Source organism: Lolium perenne, chromosome 4, assembly GCF_019359855.2.
Source record: "Lolium perenne isolate Kyuss_39 chromosome 4, Kyuss_2.0, whole genome shotgun sequence".
NCBI classification, from domain to species: Eukaryota; Viridiplantae; Streptophyta; class Magnoliopsida; order Poales; family Poaceae; genus Lolium; species Lolium perenne.
Genome location: NC_067247.2, coordinates 386,590,005 through 386,606,856, shown reverse-complemented (window position 1 = coordinate 386,606,856; position 16,852 = coordinate 386,590,005).

The window sequence follows — 16,852 nt, the reverse complement described above, 5'->3', positions numbered from 1 at the left end:
TCCACTGTTTCATATGAACACTGGTGTTCTTAGTTTTACTTTTAATGTTCATGGCGAAGGTTGAAAGCCGCTTCATTGCTATTTGGTTGGAAACAGAAAATGCTTCATGTGGTAATTGGTATATTGTCTTGAATAATTTGATACTTGGCAATTGTTTTGAGTTCTCAAGTAGATCATGTTTAAGCTCTTGCATCATGTAGTTTAAACCTATTAGTGGAGAACTACCGTAGAGCTTGTTGAAATTTGGTTTGCATGATTGGTCTCTCTAAAGTCTAGATATTTTCTGGTAAAAGTGTTTGAACAACAAGGAAGACAGTGTAGAGTCTTATAATGCTTGCAATATGTTCTTATGTGAGTTTTGCTGTACTGGTTCATACTTGTGTTTGATTTAAACAACCTTGCTAGCCAAAGCCTTGTACTGAGAGGGAATGCTTCTCGTGCATCCAAAACCTTGAGCCAAAACCTATGCCATTTGTGTCCACCATAACTACCTACTATGTGGTATTTTTCTACCATTCCAAGTAAATTGCTTGCGTGCTACCTTTAAAAAATTCATTCCTTGTCTTTGCAATACATAGCTCATGGGAAAGTAGCCTAAAAAACTATTGTGGTAATGAATATGTCGCTTATGTATCTTATTTCTTATAAGTTGCTTGTTGAGCGGTAACCATGTTTCTGGGGACGCCATCAACCTGTTACACCTTTGTTGAATATCATGTGAGTTGCTATGCATGTTCGTCTTGTCTGAAGTAAGGGAGATTTGCCATGATTAAATGGTTTGAGTATGCATATTGTTAGAGAAGAACATTGGGCCGCCAACCAAAGCCATGTATCATGGTGGAAGTTTCAGCTTGGACATTAATCCTCAAATCTCTTATGAGAATATTATCTGTTGTTGAATGCTTAAAGCATTAAAGAGGAGTCCATTATCTGTTTTCTATGTTGTCCCGGTATGGATGTCCTCAAGTTGAGATCTATCAAAATCGAGAAATCAAATGTGATTTATCTCCTTGGACCTTTGTACAGGTGGCATAGAGGTACCCCTTTGTGACACTTGGTTGAAACATATGTAATGCAATGATAATCCATGGAAATCCGAGCTAATTAGGACAAGGTGCGAGCACTATTAGTATTCGATGCATGAGGCTTGCAACTTATAGGAGGTTTTATGCATAACACATATGAATTGTTTCCATGTTTTCAAAATAAAAAGCTCTAGCACATGAGTAATCCCTGCTTCCCTCTGCGAAGGGCCTTTCTTTTAATTTATGTTGAGTCAGTTATCTACTTCTTTCTATCTTAGAAGCAAACACTTGTGTCAACTTTGTGCATTGATTCTTACATACTTGCTTATTTGCACTCATCATATTACTTTGTGTTGACAATTATCCATGAGATATACATGTTGAAAGTTGAAAGCAACTGCTGAAACTTAAATCTTCCTTTGTGTTGTTTCAAAACCATCTATTAAGAATCTATTGCTTTATGAGTTAACTCTAATGCAAGACTTGTTGATGCTTGTCTTGAAAGTACTATTCATGAAAAGTTTTTGCTATATGATTTAGTTGTTTAGTCATTATCTTTACCATTGCTTTGAATCACTTCATTCATCTCATATGCTTTACAATAATATTGATCAAGATTATGATAGTAGCATGTCACTTCAGAAATTATCCTTGTTATCATTTACCTACGCGAGGGCGAGTAGGAACTAAGCTTGGGGACGCTTGATACGTCTCAAACGTATCTCTAATTTCTTATGTTTCATGCTAGTTTTATGACACAATACTCACATGTTTTATATACACTTTATATCATTTTGATGCATTTTCCGGCACTAACCTATTTACAAGATGCCGAAGCGCCAGTTCCTGTTTTCTGTTGTTTTTGGTTTCAGAAATCCTACACATGAAATATTCTCGGAATTGGACGAAACAAAAGCCCACGGTCTTATTTTTCACGGAGCCTTCCAGAACACCGAAGAGGAGACGAGGAGGGATGCGAGGCGGCCACACCATAGGGGGCGCGGCCCCACCCCTGGCCGCGCCGCCTTATGGGGTGGGCCCCTCGAGCGTCCCCCGACTTTGCCCCTTCGCCTATATAATCTTTCCGTCGCGAAAACCCTAGTACCGAGAGCCACGATACGAGAAAAGTTCCAGAGACGCCGCTGCCGTCAACCCCATCTCGGGGGGGGGGGGGGGGGTTCTGAAGATCGCCCCCGGCACCCTGCCGGAGAGGGGAATCATCACCGGAGGGCTCTACATCACCATGCCCGCCTCCAGACTGATGCGTGAGTAGTTCATCCTTGGACTATGGATCCATAGTAGTAGCTAGATGGTTGTCTTCTCCTCTTGTGCTATCATGTTTAGATCTTGTGAGCTACCTATCATGATCAAGATCATCTATTTGTAATGCTACATGTTGTGTTTGTTGGGATCCGATGAATATGGAATAGTATGTCAAGTTGATTATCGATCTATCATATATGTGTTGTTTATGATCTTGCATGCTCTCCGTTGCTAGTAGAAGCTCTGGCCAAGTTGATACTTGTAACTCCAAGAGGGAGTATTTATGCTCGATAGTGGGTTCATGCCTCCATTGAATCAGGGATGTTGATGAAAGTTCTAAGGTTATGGATGTGCTATTGCCACTAGGGATAAAACATCAATGCTTTGTCTAAGGATATTTGTATTGTTTACATTACACACAGTACTTAATGCAATTGTATGTTGTTTGCAACTTAATACTGGAAGGGGTGCGGATGCTAACCCGAAGGTGGAATTTTTAGACATAGATCAATGTTGAGAAAATCGCTTATCGGGTTCAACTCGGTCGGCTGACGATTAGCGATTAATAGGCAAATCGGACGATTAATCGGGCGATAAATGAGTTAATCGGACGATAAATGAATTTATCGGCTAATCGGTGACCACTGAATAGGGATTAATCGGGCGATTAATCGTTGAATCGGACAATTTTTTGAACAGTGTCATAGATGCATGCTGGATAGCGGTCTATGTTTATTGTCGTAATGCCCTAAGTAAATCTCATAGTAGTCAGCATGATATGTATGTGCATTGTTATGCCCTCTCTATTTATCAATTGCCCAACTGTAATTTGTTCACCCAACATGCTATTTATCTTATTGTAGAGACACCACTAGTAAACTGTGGACCCCGGTCCATTCTTTTACATCTGAAATACAACCTACTGCAATCATTGTTCTCTGTTGTTCTTTGCAAGCAGACATCATTCTCCACACCATACGTTTAATCCTTTGTTTACAGCAAGCCGGTGAGATTGACAACCTCACTGTTAAGTTGGGGCAAAGTATTTTGATTGTGTTGTGCAGGTTCCACGTTGGCGCCGAAATCCCTGGTGTTGCGCCGCACTACACTCCTTCACCAACAACCTTCACGTGGCCTTCATCTCCTACTGGTTCCATAACCTTGGTTTCTTACTGAGGGAAAAACTTGCTGCTGTGCGCATCACACCTTCCTCTTGGGGTTCCCAACGGATGTGTGCATCATGCGCCATCACCCGCCCCCGCTTTTCTCTCGTCCGGAGTCCCCGAGCGCTCCCCGGGGGTCCGGGGATGGCCTGGGCTCTCTGAACGGATGAAAGGCCTAATCCAGACGAAAACGAGGAACCGGAAGCGCGACTGGGCCGTTTTCGTCCATCCAGATGAAAAAAGGCATCCTGGGGGCCTCGTCGGGGAGACGGCTGGAGATGCTCTTACCGACGGGGAGGATGAGGGGAGGCGGCGGGTCACTGGTGCAACGGGGGAGGAGGAGGACTGAGATGAACTCCCGTGGGCTGTGGAGAAAGACGGGTTTGGCGACGCTGGGATGAACTCCTGCGGGCTGTATCCGCGTGTCCGGCAGCCACCACACACATGCTCGCTCACAATGACAGTTAAAGTCGCTAGGTGGTTTCGAATTTACCCGTGCAGGGAGAGACTTGTATCTTGTGTTGCCGAAACGCGGTGATAGAGATGCTCAGTGCCGGAGCTTCACCAAAAATCAGGGGGGCTAAAGATAAAATGTCAATGTTTGGAGGGCGAAATGCTAATTTTCCTGCATCTAAACACTCCCAAAAAAAATTCTGCAAAACTTTGCAAAAAGCTAGGGGGCGGCGCCCCCCCCCCCCCCCCGACTTACATTAAGCTCCGCCAGTGGAGATGCTGGCACGAAGAGCACCGTCATCGTCGGGGCAGAAGGCTCTCGAGCGTGTTTGTCAGGTCGCTCTGTTTTCTTAGGAGACTAAACTGTATATATGTTTGGTTGGTACGAACTAACGATGACGGCGCTCTTTGTACCCTCCATCCCATACTCCCATGAAATTTTTGTCAAAACTTATGAAAAGTTGGATATATTTAGTGACTATTCAGTGACTAGATATAGCCAAACTTTAATAAATCTAATACACGTTTTATTTTATTTTTTTGAACGAGGAGGATACTCGAAGGACCCAGAAGTTGTATAACATGGCAGGTTGAATTATAATGAGGACACTAACTATTGCTGAAAAACCATGTTGGTCCTCCACTTTTACAAGAAATATCTCAACAAGAAAATGTGAAAAAAAAAAAGCGAAGGAGTCCTTCTTCTCCACCATAGCTCCGGCGAGATCTCGAGACACAACCACCAGCGTCGAAATCAGGGGACTATACCACTTGGGTCGTCACTAGAGTGGAGTGCCACTCCGAGACCAAAGATCTTCCGCATCGGCACATTAGCCTATAGGAATAAGAAGTTGTGGCCTCTGTTGGCCATGAATCACCTCGGTGACCTTGGCCTTGGTAGATGAACTCCACGAGCAAGCTTCAGGAACAGCTTCACGAACCAAAACATCTTTCCCTTCTAAATATGTGCTCCAACTTCACGCCACCATGATGACAAGAGGAAGAAGAAATAGGAGTACAGAGAGCACCAACCGTAACCTCCAGATCTAGAGACGGGCCTTAGAACTTATTTAGCAAGGGAGCAGCAGTCAGTCTCCTTCCCATCTTGGGCTCCAACCTCCGGAGCGCCATGGTTAGGAACCACTCGACAACGTTGGCCACTCACCTCCTCCACGTGCTTGCTCTCCATGGGTAGACATGTCGTCCTCTCCGAGTCTAACCTCTAGGAAGTGTCTGTGACGTCCTGCATGACGGACATGCAGGTGACTCCGCCCCTGCACTCGCAGGTGGTGGCACCTACCAACATTGGCATGGACTCGAGAGGCTGGGATGTCGGCGCGAGCCCGAGACGCGCCGCCCCATGTTGAGCAGGCTGCTACGGCCGAGTCTTTTTTCTAAAGGTAAGGCCATCGCACAGCTTTATATATAAAGCCAACCAAGACAACAAGATTCACACAATGGGTTCTAACCCACCACCACACTGAATCCGCACCAAAGCATCCATGAATACAACACATAGTCTCATACACGCTCATAACATAGAGATACACTGGTCAAGGTAGAGAATGATTGCTTCCGCCACGACGCCATCACCCTCCATCCCTTGTCCGCACGTTGAGCCCCCAAATCTCGTCTCTAGCAACGTCCACTAGAGCCTTGTCCGTCGGTCTGACCAGAACCCTCCATCTCTGCATATACATTGACATATGAAACAAGGCATCAACGGGGTGATCAATCTCCCCACTATAGCTAGTTTATTCCTAATATTCCAGAGCGCCCAACATTGAGCAGCAAAGGTAAACCATACTAAGTCTATGGAGGGGCCCCGACAGATCCTGAACTATACCCGGGAATTGCCCAGCCCCTGTCGAGTTCCAGTCGCATTTCAGAAGTTCCCTCACTCATGCCCACATAAACTTTGCCAGCGGGCAGTCAAAGAAGATGTGTTTGCAGTCTTCCCTTTCCCTGCAAATTAAGACCACAATTCCCATCCAAGGGGCCATGCCGCTTCACCAGTTGGTCCCTCGCCGGTAGGCGCCCCCTTAGCATGTGCCAGAGAACAATCTTGTTTTTTTGTGGTACCCGATTCTTCCACACCTCGGAAAAGTGTGTGACTGTGGCTCCCAAGGACAGCCGGTAGTAAATGGACTTGGTAGAGAATTTCCCCCAATTCTCCAGTCCCCACGACACTATCACTACCTTGTCTGAAAGGGTGTAGGTCGAAAATCCTGAAAATATTGTTCCATTCCACCATCGCAGCCAAGCCAAAGGTTCTTCGGAACCTCACATGACATCCCTTGGCAACCCTAAACGCTACCAATGTCGCATAGGGGTTGCCACAGCAGTCAAAGAGACGCGGGAAGCTGACTCTCAGCGGGCATGTCCCCGTCCACCAGTCCAGCCAGAAGTAAGTCTTTCTCTCGTCATGGACCTGGTGCTTAGCCCCCAATTTGAAATACACTTTAACTTGTGGATGGCATTCCAGAATTGTGATCCCCGCGCCGGGTCTGCCGGAGAGACAAGATCCTGATCCCCCAGGTATTTGGCCCGCAGTAGGTCTACCCATAGCCCATCTACGTCCTGATATATTTTCTACACCCACTTAAGCAAAAGTGCAATGTTCATAAATTTTATATTTAGGATTCCCAAACCCCCAAACTCCTTTGGCTTGCAAACCGTAGTCCAGTCTACCATATGATATTTCAGCTTAGACCCAACCCCTTCCCAAAAGAAACGTGACCACGCTTTATTCATCGCCCCATGCGTCGAGTCATGTAGTAGGTATAGTCCCATCGCAAACATAGGTAGGCTAGACAAGCACGAGTTGGTCAATTCCAGTCGTCCCCTAGAGCCTAGGAATAGACCTTGTCATGGGTCAACCCTATGACCCACCTTCTCAGTTAGGAAGTACCAGTCCGCAACCGAGAGAGCCTTATCTGACACTGGAAGACCTAGTTATTTCATCGGAAGGGTACCCAACTTACAGCTCAGGTAGTCAGCAACCCTTTGCTTAACTGTGTCAGCGACCCCAGTCACCATAGATTCACTCTTCGAGAAATTAATCTTCAGACCCAACATGTTCTCGAAGCACAACAGAAGCAGCTTGAGGTTTGCAATCCCTAGGGTGGATGGCTCTGATACGTCTCCGACGTATCGATAATTTCTTATGTTCCATGCCACATTATTGATGTTATCTACATGTTTTATGCACACTTTATGTCATATTCGTGCATTTTCTGGAACTAACCTATTAACAAGATGCCGAAGTGCCAGTTCCTGTTTTCTGCTGTTTTTGGTTTCAGAAATCCTAGTAACGAAATATTCTCGGAATCGGACGAAATCAACGCCCAGGTTCCTATTTTTCCCGGAACCATCCAGAACACCCGAGAGCCGCCAGAGGGGAGCCCTGGGGGCCCCACACCACACCGGCGCGGCCGAGGGGGGCCGCGCCGCCCTATGGTGTGGGCCCCCGTAAGCCCTCCCGCGCCGCCTCTTCGCCTATATAAAGCCCCTGGATCGAAAACCCGAGGCGTTCGACGAAACCACGAAACCTTCCAGAGCCGCCGCCATCGCGGAGCCAAGATCCTGGGACAGGAGTCTCTGTTCGGCACCCTGCCGGAGCGGGGAAGTGCCCCCGGAAGGCTTCTCCATCGACACCGCTGCCATCTCCACCGCCATCTTCATCACCGCTGCTACTCCCATGAGGAGGGAGTAGTTCTCCATCGAGGCTCGGGGCTGTACCGGTAGCTATGTGGTTAATCTCTCTCCATGTACTTCAATACAATGATCTCATGAGCTGCTTTACATGATTGAGATTCATATGAGTTTTGTATCACAATTCATCTATGTGCTACTCTAGTGATGTTATTAAAGTAGTTCTATTCCTCCTGCACGTGTGTAAAGGTGACTAGTGTGTGCACCGTGTGGTTCTTGTCGTAGGCTATGATCATGATCTCTTGTAGATTGTGGAGTTAATTATCATTATGATGGTATTGATGTGATCTATCTGGTTATGTTGATCTATCTTACACTATAAGGTTACTTAAATATGAACAAATTGTGGAGCTTGTTAACTCCGGCATTGAGGGTTCGTGTAATCCTACGCAATGCGTTCATCATCCAACAAGAGTGTAGAGTATGCATTTATCTATTCTGTTATGTGATCAATGTTGAGAGTGTCCACTAGTGAAAGTATAATCCCTAGGCCTTGTTCCTAAATACTGCTGAGTTACTACTGCTTGTTTCTTGTTTCTTTGCGTTACTACTGCTGCAATACTACCACCATCAACTACACGCCAGCAAGCTATTTTCTGGCACCGTTGCTACTGCTCATATATATTCATACCACCTGTATTTCACTATCTCTTCGCCGAACTAGTGCACCTATTTGGTGTGTTGGGGACACAAGAGACTTCTTGCTTTGTGGTTGCAGGGTTGCATGAGAGGGATATCTTTGACCTCTTCCTCCCTGAGTTCGATAAACCTTGGGTGATCCACTTAAGGGAAAACTTGCTGCTGTTCTACAAACCTCTGCTCTTGGAGGCCCAACACTGTCTACAGGAAAGGAGGGGGAACGTAGACATCAAGCACTTTTCTGGCGCCGTTGCCGGGGAGGGAAGGTAAACGGCACTCACACATTGGCAAGCCCGGCAACTAAGCACTTTTCCTCCCTCGTCAACTACGCGCCAAGCACTTTTCTGGCGCCGTTGCCGGGGAGGAAAGGTAAAAGGCACTCATACTTCGGTTCCAGGTAAAGTACTTTTCTGGCGCCATTGTGTTTGTGCTCGAAGCTATTTCCTTTAGATCCTGCAATTGCATTTTTTTTGTTTCTTGTTTACACTAGTAAGGCATAATGGAAAACATCTGTGAGCTCTTTGTACTATTTCCTGAGTCAAGACATGAATGGTTTAATGCGAAAACTAAAAAACCCATGGAACATGTTAGCATGAATACTTTGAATACCATTGTTGCTAATGATATGGAAAATTCTAAGCTTGGGGAAGCTGGTTTTGATGAGCATGATCTTTTTAGTCCACCAAGAATTGAGGAGAAAATTTTCTTTGATGATACTTTGCCTCCTATTTATGATGATTATAATGATAGTAGTCTTTTGGTACCACCTACTATGGAGAGTAAATTTTGTTGTGATTATACTATGCCTCCTACACTTGATGAGAATAATAATGATAGCTACTTTGTTGAATTTGCTCCCACTACAACTAATAAAATTGATTATGCCTATGTGGAGAGTAATAATTTTATGCATGAGACTCATGATAAGAATGCTTTATGTGATAGTTATATTGTTGAGTTTGCTAATGTTGCTACTGAAAGTTATTATGAGAGAGGAAAATATGGTTGTAGAAATTTTCATGTTACTAAAATACCTCTCTATGTGCTGAAATTTTTGAAGCTACACTTGTTTTATCTTCCTATGCTTGTTACTTTGCTCTTCATGAACTTGTTTATTTACAAGATTCCTTTGCATAGGAAGCATGTTAGACTTAAATGTGTTTTGAATTTGCCTCTTGATGCTCTCTTTTGCTTCAAATACTATTTCTTATGAGTGCATCATTAAAACTGCTGAGCCCATCTTAATGGCTATAAAGAAAGAACTTCTTGGGAGATAACCCATGTGTTATTTTGCTACAGTACTTTGTTTTATATTTGTGTCTTGGAAGTTGTTTACTACTGTAGCAACCTCTCCTTATCTTAGTTTTGTGTTTTGTTGTGCCAAGTAAAGTCTTTGATAGTAAAGTAAGTACTAGATTTGGATTACTGCGCAGTTCCAGATTTCTTTGCTGTCACGAATCTGGATCTACCTCCCTGTAGGTAGCTCAGAAAATTAAGCCAATTTACGTGCATGATCCTCAGATATGTACGCAACTTTCATTCAATTTGAGCATTTTCATTTGAGCAAGTCTGGTGCCATTTTAAAATTCGTCAATACGAACTGTTCTGTTTTGACAGATTCTGCCTTTTATTTCGCATTGCCTCTTTTGCTATGTTGGATGAATTTCTTTGATCCATTAATGTCCAGTAGCATTATGCAATGTCCAGAAGTGTTAAGAATGATTGTGTCACCTCTGAATATGTTAATTTTTATTGTGCACTAACCCTCTAATGAGTTGTTTCGAGTTTGGTGTGGAGGAAGTTTTCAAGGATCAAGAGAGGAGTATGATGCAACATGATCAAGGAGAGTGAAAGCTCCAAGCTTGGGGATGCCCCGGTGGTTTATCCCTGCATATTTCAAGAAGACTCAAGCATCTAAGCTTGGGGATGCCCAAGGCATCCCCTTCTTCATCGACAAATTATCAGGTTCCTCCCCTGAAACTATATTTTTATTCCATCACATCTTATGCACTTTACTTGGAGCGTCTGTATGTTTCTTGTTTTTGTTTTTGTTTGAATAAATGCTTGTGTGGGAGAGAGACACGCTCCGCTGGTTCGTATGAACACATGTGTTCTTAGCTCATAATATTCATGGCGAAGTTTCTTCTTCGTTAAATTGTTATATGGTTGGAATTGGAAAATGATACATGTAGTAATTGCTATAAATGTCTTGGGTAATGTGATACTTGGCAATTATTGTGCTCATGATTAAGCTCTTGCATCATATGCTTTGATCCCATTAATGAAGAAATACATAGAGCATGCTAAAATTTGGTTTGCATATTTGGTTTCTCTAAGGTCTAGATAATTTCTAGTATTGAGTTTGAACAACAAGGAAGACGGTGTAGAGTCTTATAATGTTTTCAATATGTCTTTTATGTGAGTTTTGCTGCACCGGTTCATCCTTGTGTTTGTTTCAAATAAGCCTTGCTAGCCTAAACCTTGTATCGAGAGGGAATACTTCTCATGCATCCAAAATCCTTGAGCCAAACAACACTATGCCATTTGTGTCCACCATACCTACCTACTACATGGTATTTTCCGCCATTCCAAAGTAAATTGCTTGAGTGCTACCTTTAAAATTCCATCATTCACCTTTGCAATATATAGCTCATGGGACAAATAGCTTAAAAACTATTGTGGTATTGAATATGTACTTATGCACTTTATCTCTTATTAAGTTGCTTGTTGTGCGATAACCATGTTTCTGGGGACGCCATCAACTACTCTTTGTTGAATTTCATGTGAGTTGCTATGCATGTTCGTCTTGTCTGAAGTAAGAGAGATCTACCACCTTATGGTTAAGCATGCATATTGTTAGAGAAGAACATTGGGCCGCTAACTAAAGCCATGATTCATGGTGGAAGTTTCAGTTTTGGACAAATATCCTCAATCTCATATGAGAAAATTATTAATTGTTGTTACATGCTTATGCATAAAAGAGGAGTCCATTATTTGTTGTCTATGTTGTCCCGGTATGGATGTCTAAGTTGAGAATAATCAATAGCGAGAAATCCAATGCGAGCCTTCTCCTTAGACCTTTGTACAGGCGGCATAGAGGTACCCCTTTGTGACACTTGGTTAAAACATGTGCATTGTGATGATCCGGTAGTCCAAGCTAATTAGGACAAGGTGCGGGCACTATTAGTACACTATGCATGAGGCTTGCAACTTATAAGATATAATTTACATGATGCATATGCTTTATTGCTACCGTTGACAAAATTGTTTCATGTTTTCAAAATCAAAGCTCTAGCACAAATATAGCAATCGATGTTTTTCCTCTATGAGGACCATTCTTTTACTTTCATTGTTGAGTCAGTTCACCTATTTCTCTCCACCTCAAGAAGCAAACACTTGTGTGAACTGTGCATTGATTCCTACATACTTGCATATTGCACTTATTATATTACTCTATGTTGACAATTATCCATGAGATATACATGTTACAAGTTGAAAGCAACCGCTGAAACTTAATCTTCTTTTATGTGGCTTCAATACCTTTACTTTGAATTATTGCTTTATGAGTTAACTTTTATGCAAGACTTATTGATGCTTGTCTTGAAGTGCTATTCATGAAAAGTCTTTGCTTTATGATTCAGTTGTTTACTCATGTCATTACCATTGTTTTGATCGCTGCATTCACTACATATGCTTTACAAATAGTATGATCAAGGTTATGATGGCATGTCACTCCAGAAATTATTTTGTTATCGTTTTACCTGCTCGGGACGAGCAGAACTAAGCTTGGGGATGCTGATACGTCTCCGACGTATCGATAATTTCTTATGTTCCATGCCACATTATTGATGTTATCTACATGTTTTATGCATACTTTATGTCATATTCGTGCATTTTCTGGAACTAACCTATTAACAAGATGCCGAAGTGCCAGTTCCTGTTTTCTGCTGTTTTTTGTTTCAGAAATCCTAGTAACGAAATATTCTCGGAATCGGACGAAATCAATGCCCAGGTTCCTATTTTTCCCGGAACCATCCAGAACACCCGAGAGCCGCCAGAGGGGAGCCCTGGGGGCCCCACACCACACCCTGGCGCGGCCAGAGGGGGGGCCGCGCCGCCCTATGGTGTGGGCCCCCCAGAAGCCCTCCTGCGCCGCCTCTTCGCCTATATAAAGCCCATGGATCGAAAACCCTGAGGCGTTCGACGAAAACCACAGAAACCTTCCAGAGCCGCCGCCATCGCGGAGCCAAGATCTGGGGGACAGGAGTCTCTGTTCCGGCACCCTGCCGGAGCGGGGAAGTGCCCCCGGAAGGCTTCTCCATCGACACCGCTGCCATCTCCACCGCCATCTTCATCACCGCTGCTACTCCCATGAGGAGGGAGTAGTTCTCCATCGAGGCTCGGGGCTGTACCGGTAGCTATGTGGTTAATCTCTCTCCATGTACTTCAATACAATGATCTCATGAGCTGCTTTACATGATTGAGATTCATATGAGTTTTGTATCACAATTCATCTATGTGCTACTCTAGTGATGTTATTAAAGTAGTTCTATTCCTCCTGCACGTGTGTAAAGGTGACTAGTGTGTGCACCGTGTGGTTCTTGTCGTAGGCTATGATCATGATCTCTTGTAGATTGTGGAGTTAATTATCATTATGATGGTATTGATGTGATCTATCTGGTTATGTTGATCTATCTTACACTATAAGGTTACTTAAATATGAACAAATTGTGGAGCTTGTTAACTCCGGCATTGAGGGTTCGTGTAATCCTACGCAATGCGTTCATCATCCAACAAGAGTGTAGAGTATGCATTTATCTATTCTGTTATGTGATCAATGTTGAGAGTGTCCACTAGTGAAAGTATAATCCCTAGGCCTTGTTCCTAAATACTGCTGAGTTACTACTGCTTGTTTCTTGTTTCTTTGCGTTACTACTGCTGCAATACTACCACCATCAACTACACGCCAGCAAGCTATTTTCTGGCACCGTTGCTACTGCTCATATATATTCATACCACCTGTATTTCACTATCTCTTCGCCGAACTAGTGCACCTATTTGGTGTGTTGGGGACACAAGAGACTTCTTGCTTTGTGGTTGCAGGGTTGCATGAGAGGGATATCTTTGACCTCTTCCTCCCTGAGTTCGATAAACCTTGGGTGATCCACTTAAGGGAAAACTTGCTGCTGTTCTACAAACCTCTGCTCTTGGAGGCCCAACACTGTCTACAGGAAAGGAGGGGGAACGTAGACATCAGGCTCCACCAGAATCGTAGTGTCGTCCGCATACTGTAGATGAGTGACAACCCCTGGAATCAGATGGGGCACCACTCCTTGTATATGTCCCTCCTCGTTTGCCCTAGCAAGAATATCTACCAGGGCATCAACAATAAAATTGAATAAGATTGGGGAAAGAGGGTCCCCTTGACGCACTCCCAGGTGTTCTGGAAGTAAGGTCCCACCTCACCATTAATGTTGATGGCGCATGAGACGATGCACGACGCCTGCTGAGAAACCCTTTCTCAACAGAACCTCACGGAGGAACTCCCAGTTGACTCTATCGTAGGCCTTTCCGAAATCCAGTTTGAAGAGTAGACCTTTGAGTTTCTTAACCCTCAGCTCGTGTGCAATCTCATGGAGTGCCAACACACAGTCGTGCAGGCTCCTCCCTTTAATGAATGCTCTTATAAATGTCATCTTTAAATTTGTTGCCAAAGCTTATGCGGCCCCGATCGTCCATAGAAGTATTGACGGCCGAGTCTTTGCAGACAAGGCACAACCACAACACCTGCCATGCCTAGGACCAAGCTCGTTGCGTCCTGCCATCTGCCAGGCCCGCGGGAGAGAATACCAGCCATATCTAGTAGTGCGGCATGGTTGTTGCTGCGACTATGGAGAGGAGGACCACATCACCTCCCAATGCTCCAACGCCACCATCTGTGTGTGTTGAGGTAGCTCAGAGCACACCTCGCGCGACTATAAGCGCCCTCAGAGAGACACCACCACCATGTCTCGTGTAGGCGCGCCACCCCTCTGGTGGGCCGCCGCCAACGGTGACGGGGATGCTCACTGCAGGGATTTGGTTACCGCCCGGGAAATCTGGTTCCCGGCCGGGAACCGGATATCCCGACCACCCCCGGGAATTGGTCTTACCGGGCGAAAATTCCCGAAATTTTTGGATTTTAGTGAAAATTTAAAATTTTAGCGAATATTCTATATAATTTTAGCGAATATTCTCTTAAAATTCAAATTTCGGATTTGTAATTCGTCCGGTAACCGGTCGGGATTTCCCGGTTACCACGGTAACCGGGAATCCCGATCCCCCCCGGGATTTTTTTCCTGTCGGGAGCCAAAACCTTGGCTCACTGTGCTCCAAATCTTCCCGCATGTGATGGCGGTAGCTCATGGCGCGACATTGTGAGAAGCGACGGTGGATGTGGAGAGTGTCCTACCCCAGTGGACTTCTCCGCCCCTTTTTTCCATTGTCCCCCACCATCGGGCCTGCGAAGTCGCCGTCAAAACCGTCGTGTGTTGGGTAGCCTGAACGCCTCGAGGTGTGCTACCACACTCCATCACATGGCACTGTGCAGCTCGAGGAGGATCTAGTCCGTGTCGTGATGATCTCAGTGGCCGGCACCAACCTGCATGTATCGTTGTACATGGCCGCCGCAACCTTTCACGCCTAGTTTGCCCTCACGCCAGCAGACTTCTCCATGTGTGCCTTCGGCCTAGCCTACATTCTCGTGCTCTGCTCTAGAATGGAGGTTCGTAATTTGTTGGTCGATGCCAGCCTGGTCACATAGCCATCTTACACGTTGCACCACGCTCTGGCGCCAAGCTGTCATAGGTGTCGTTAAAAACTTAAAAGTGGAGATCGAGATCAGGGGCATCCTGAGACAAGTGTGGGCTGAGCGCATGGCAGTCAAGATGCTCGAGGGGGACGACATTCTCCATGATGTCGACCTGGCGATGGCTAGCAGGAATAAGATGTCTTCCGTGTCTCTGAAAAGACATGGATGCCGCCTAGAGGGGTGAATAGATGGTTTAAAACTTTAACGATAATGGTCACTTTGCTCCCATTGAGCACCTGATGGCGTGGCGGAAGCTGCTACCTAGATTCTGCAGTCCTGCCTCGCTGGAATGAAGATGCCGTCGTCGGGGGCTTCTTCATCTATCACGCTAACCAAAACTCGCCGTTGAACTTCGATACCGTCGGTCAAGCTATCTCGTCCTCGCCAGCTCGACCGTCTCCCGAAGGTATAGGTTCTTTTTCATGATTTTTTTGTTTAAGTTGACCACGGATCTGATGCATAACACAATTAGCAAGGCTGTATCCATTAGAATATTGTGTTAGGATTGGTTAGTTTCGGTTTTTTATCACTACCACAGTTAGCAAGGCGGGTTTCATTAGAATATTGTTAAGACTGGATGTTGTATCATCTGAGGTGTAAGGTAACATGTTCTATATGTTATATTGTATGAAGTGCCGGATCTACTCTTAGCTAGAGGATCCACCATGTTCTAACTAGATTAAAATACTTTGTTAAATAGTAGCATTTACATTAAACTTGGTAGATGTAGATATCATCTTGCTGACTATATGAGGCACGTACAAATCTGTTTATATATTTATTCAGTTTTGATTGGGTTCATGATGCCGATGATTAAAATTTTGACAAGATGATCTGTAAACATGATAGACACAGATTCATCTCGCTGGCTATATAAAGCACGTATATTGTTTATTCATTCGTTTGATATTCTGATGTTTAACCACAACTAACTCCATCTCTATTCTATACCTTGTCATAAGGATCTTATTTTGGTAACTCTGCATGGGATAAAGGAAAGAGAAGGTGTGCGACGTGGTGTTCGCGATCGATTTGCCTCAGCGTTCTAACTTATGATTACTAGTCATATGAACTTTTATCATTGATAATTATGGTCTTGTTAGCATTTTCTTACTTTCTTGTTAATTATTTGCAGAATATGCAATGGCGGGAACACCATTGCAAAACAATAAGGTGGTGCACCTTATATTTCTCCATTCATATCTTCCCAAGTATATATGAAGGAATCTCGTATCCTTTCGGAGACATGACTTATTTTCTGTCGTGTCTTCGCAAGGATAAGTGTAGAAACCTAGTATCCTCGCGAAGATTTGGAATAGATAGGAAATTCCACCTTCCTTTCCTCACGGAGACAAAAGCATAACGAAGAAATGCTCTTCTGCGTATCTTTCTCTTTTTTCTGTATCTGTCGCTAAAGTATGTATAAAATGATGCATGACATGTGCAATATAATTGGTATTTGGTATTGTATTTGCATGACTATTTAGCTGGGCATACACCTGCTGGTATCATAGTTTTGCGGCTACAACGAGCCCGTTATGTTTTAAATCTAATGCGATGTTTTTGTAAAGCAAACTGTCTCTGATTGTCAGAAACACAGACGATAGAACACAACATGCCGTTTGCGCGGGCCTCTAAATCGCACACAGTTTATTTTCTGACAATGTATACGGCACAATGACCACAGTTGTGCTTTGTTTTAGTGTATCACATTCCCTTGCATAGCGACGGTTGGCTTTATCGTG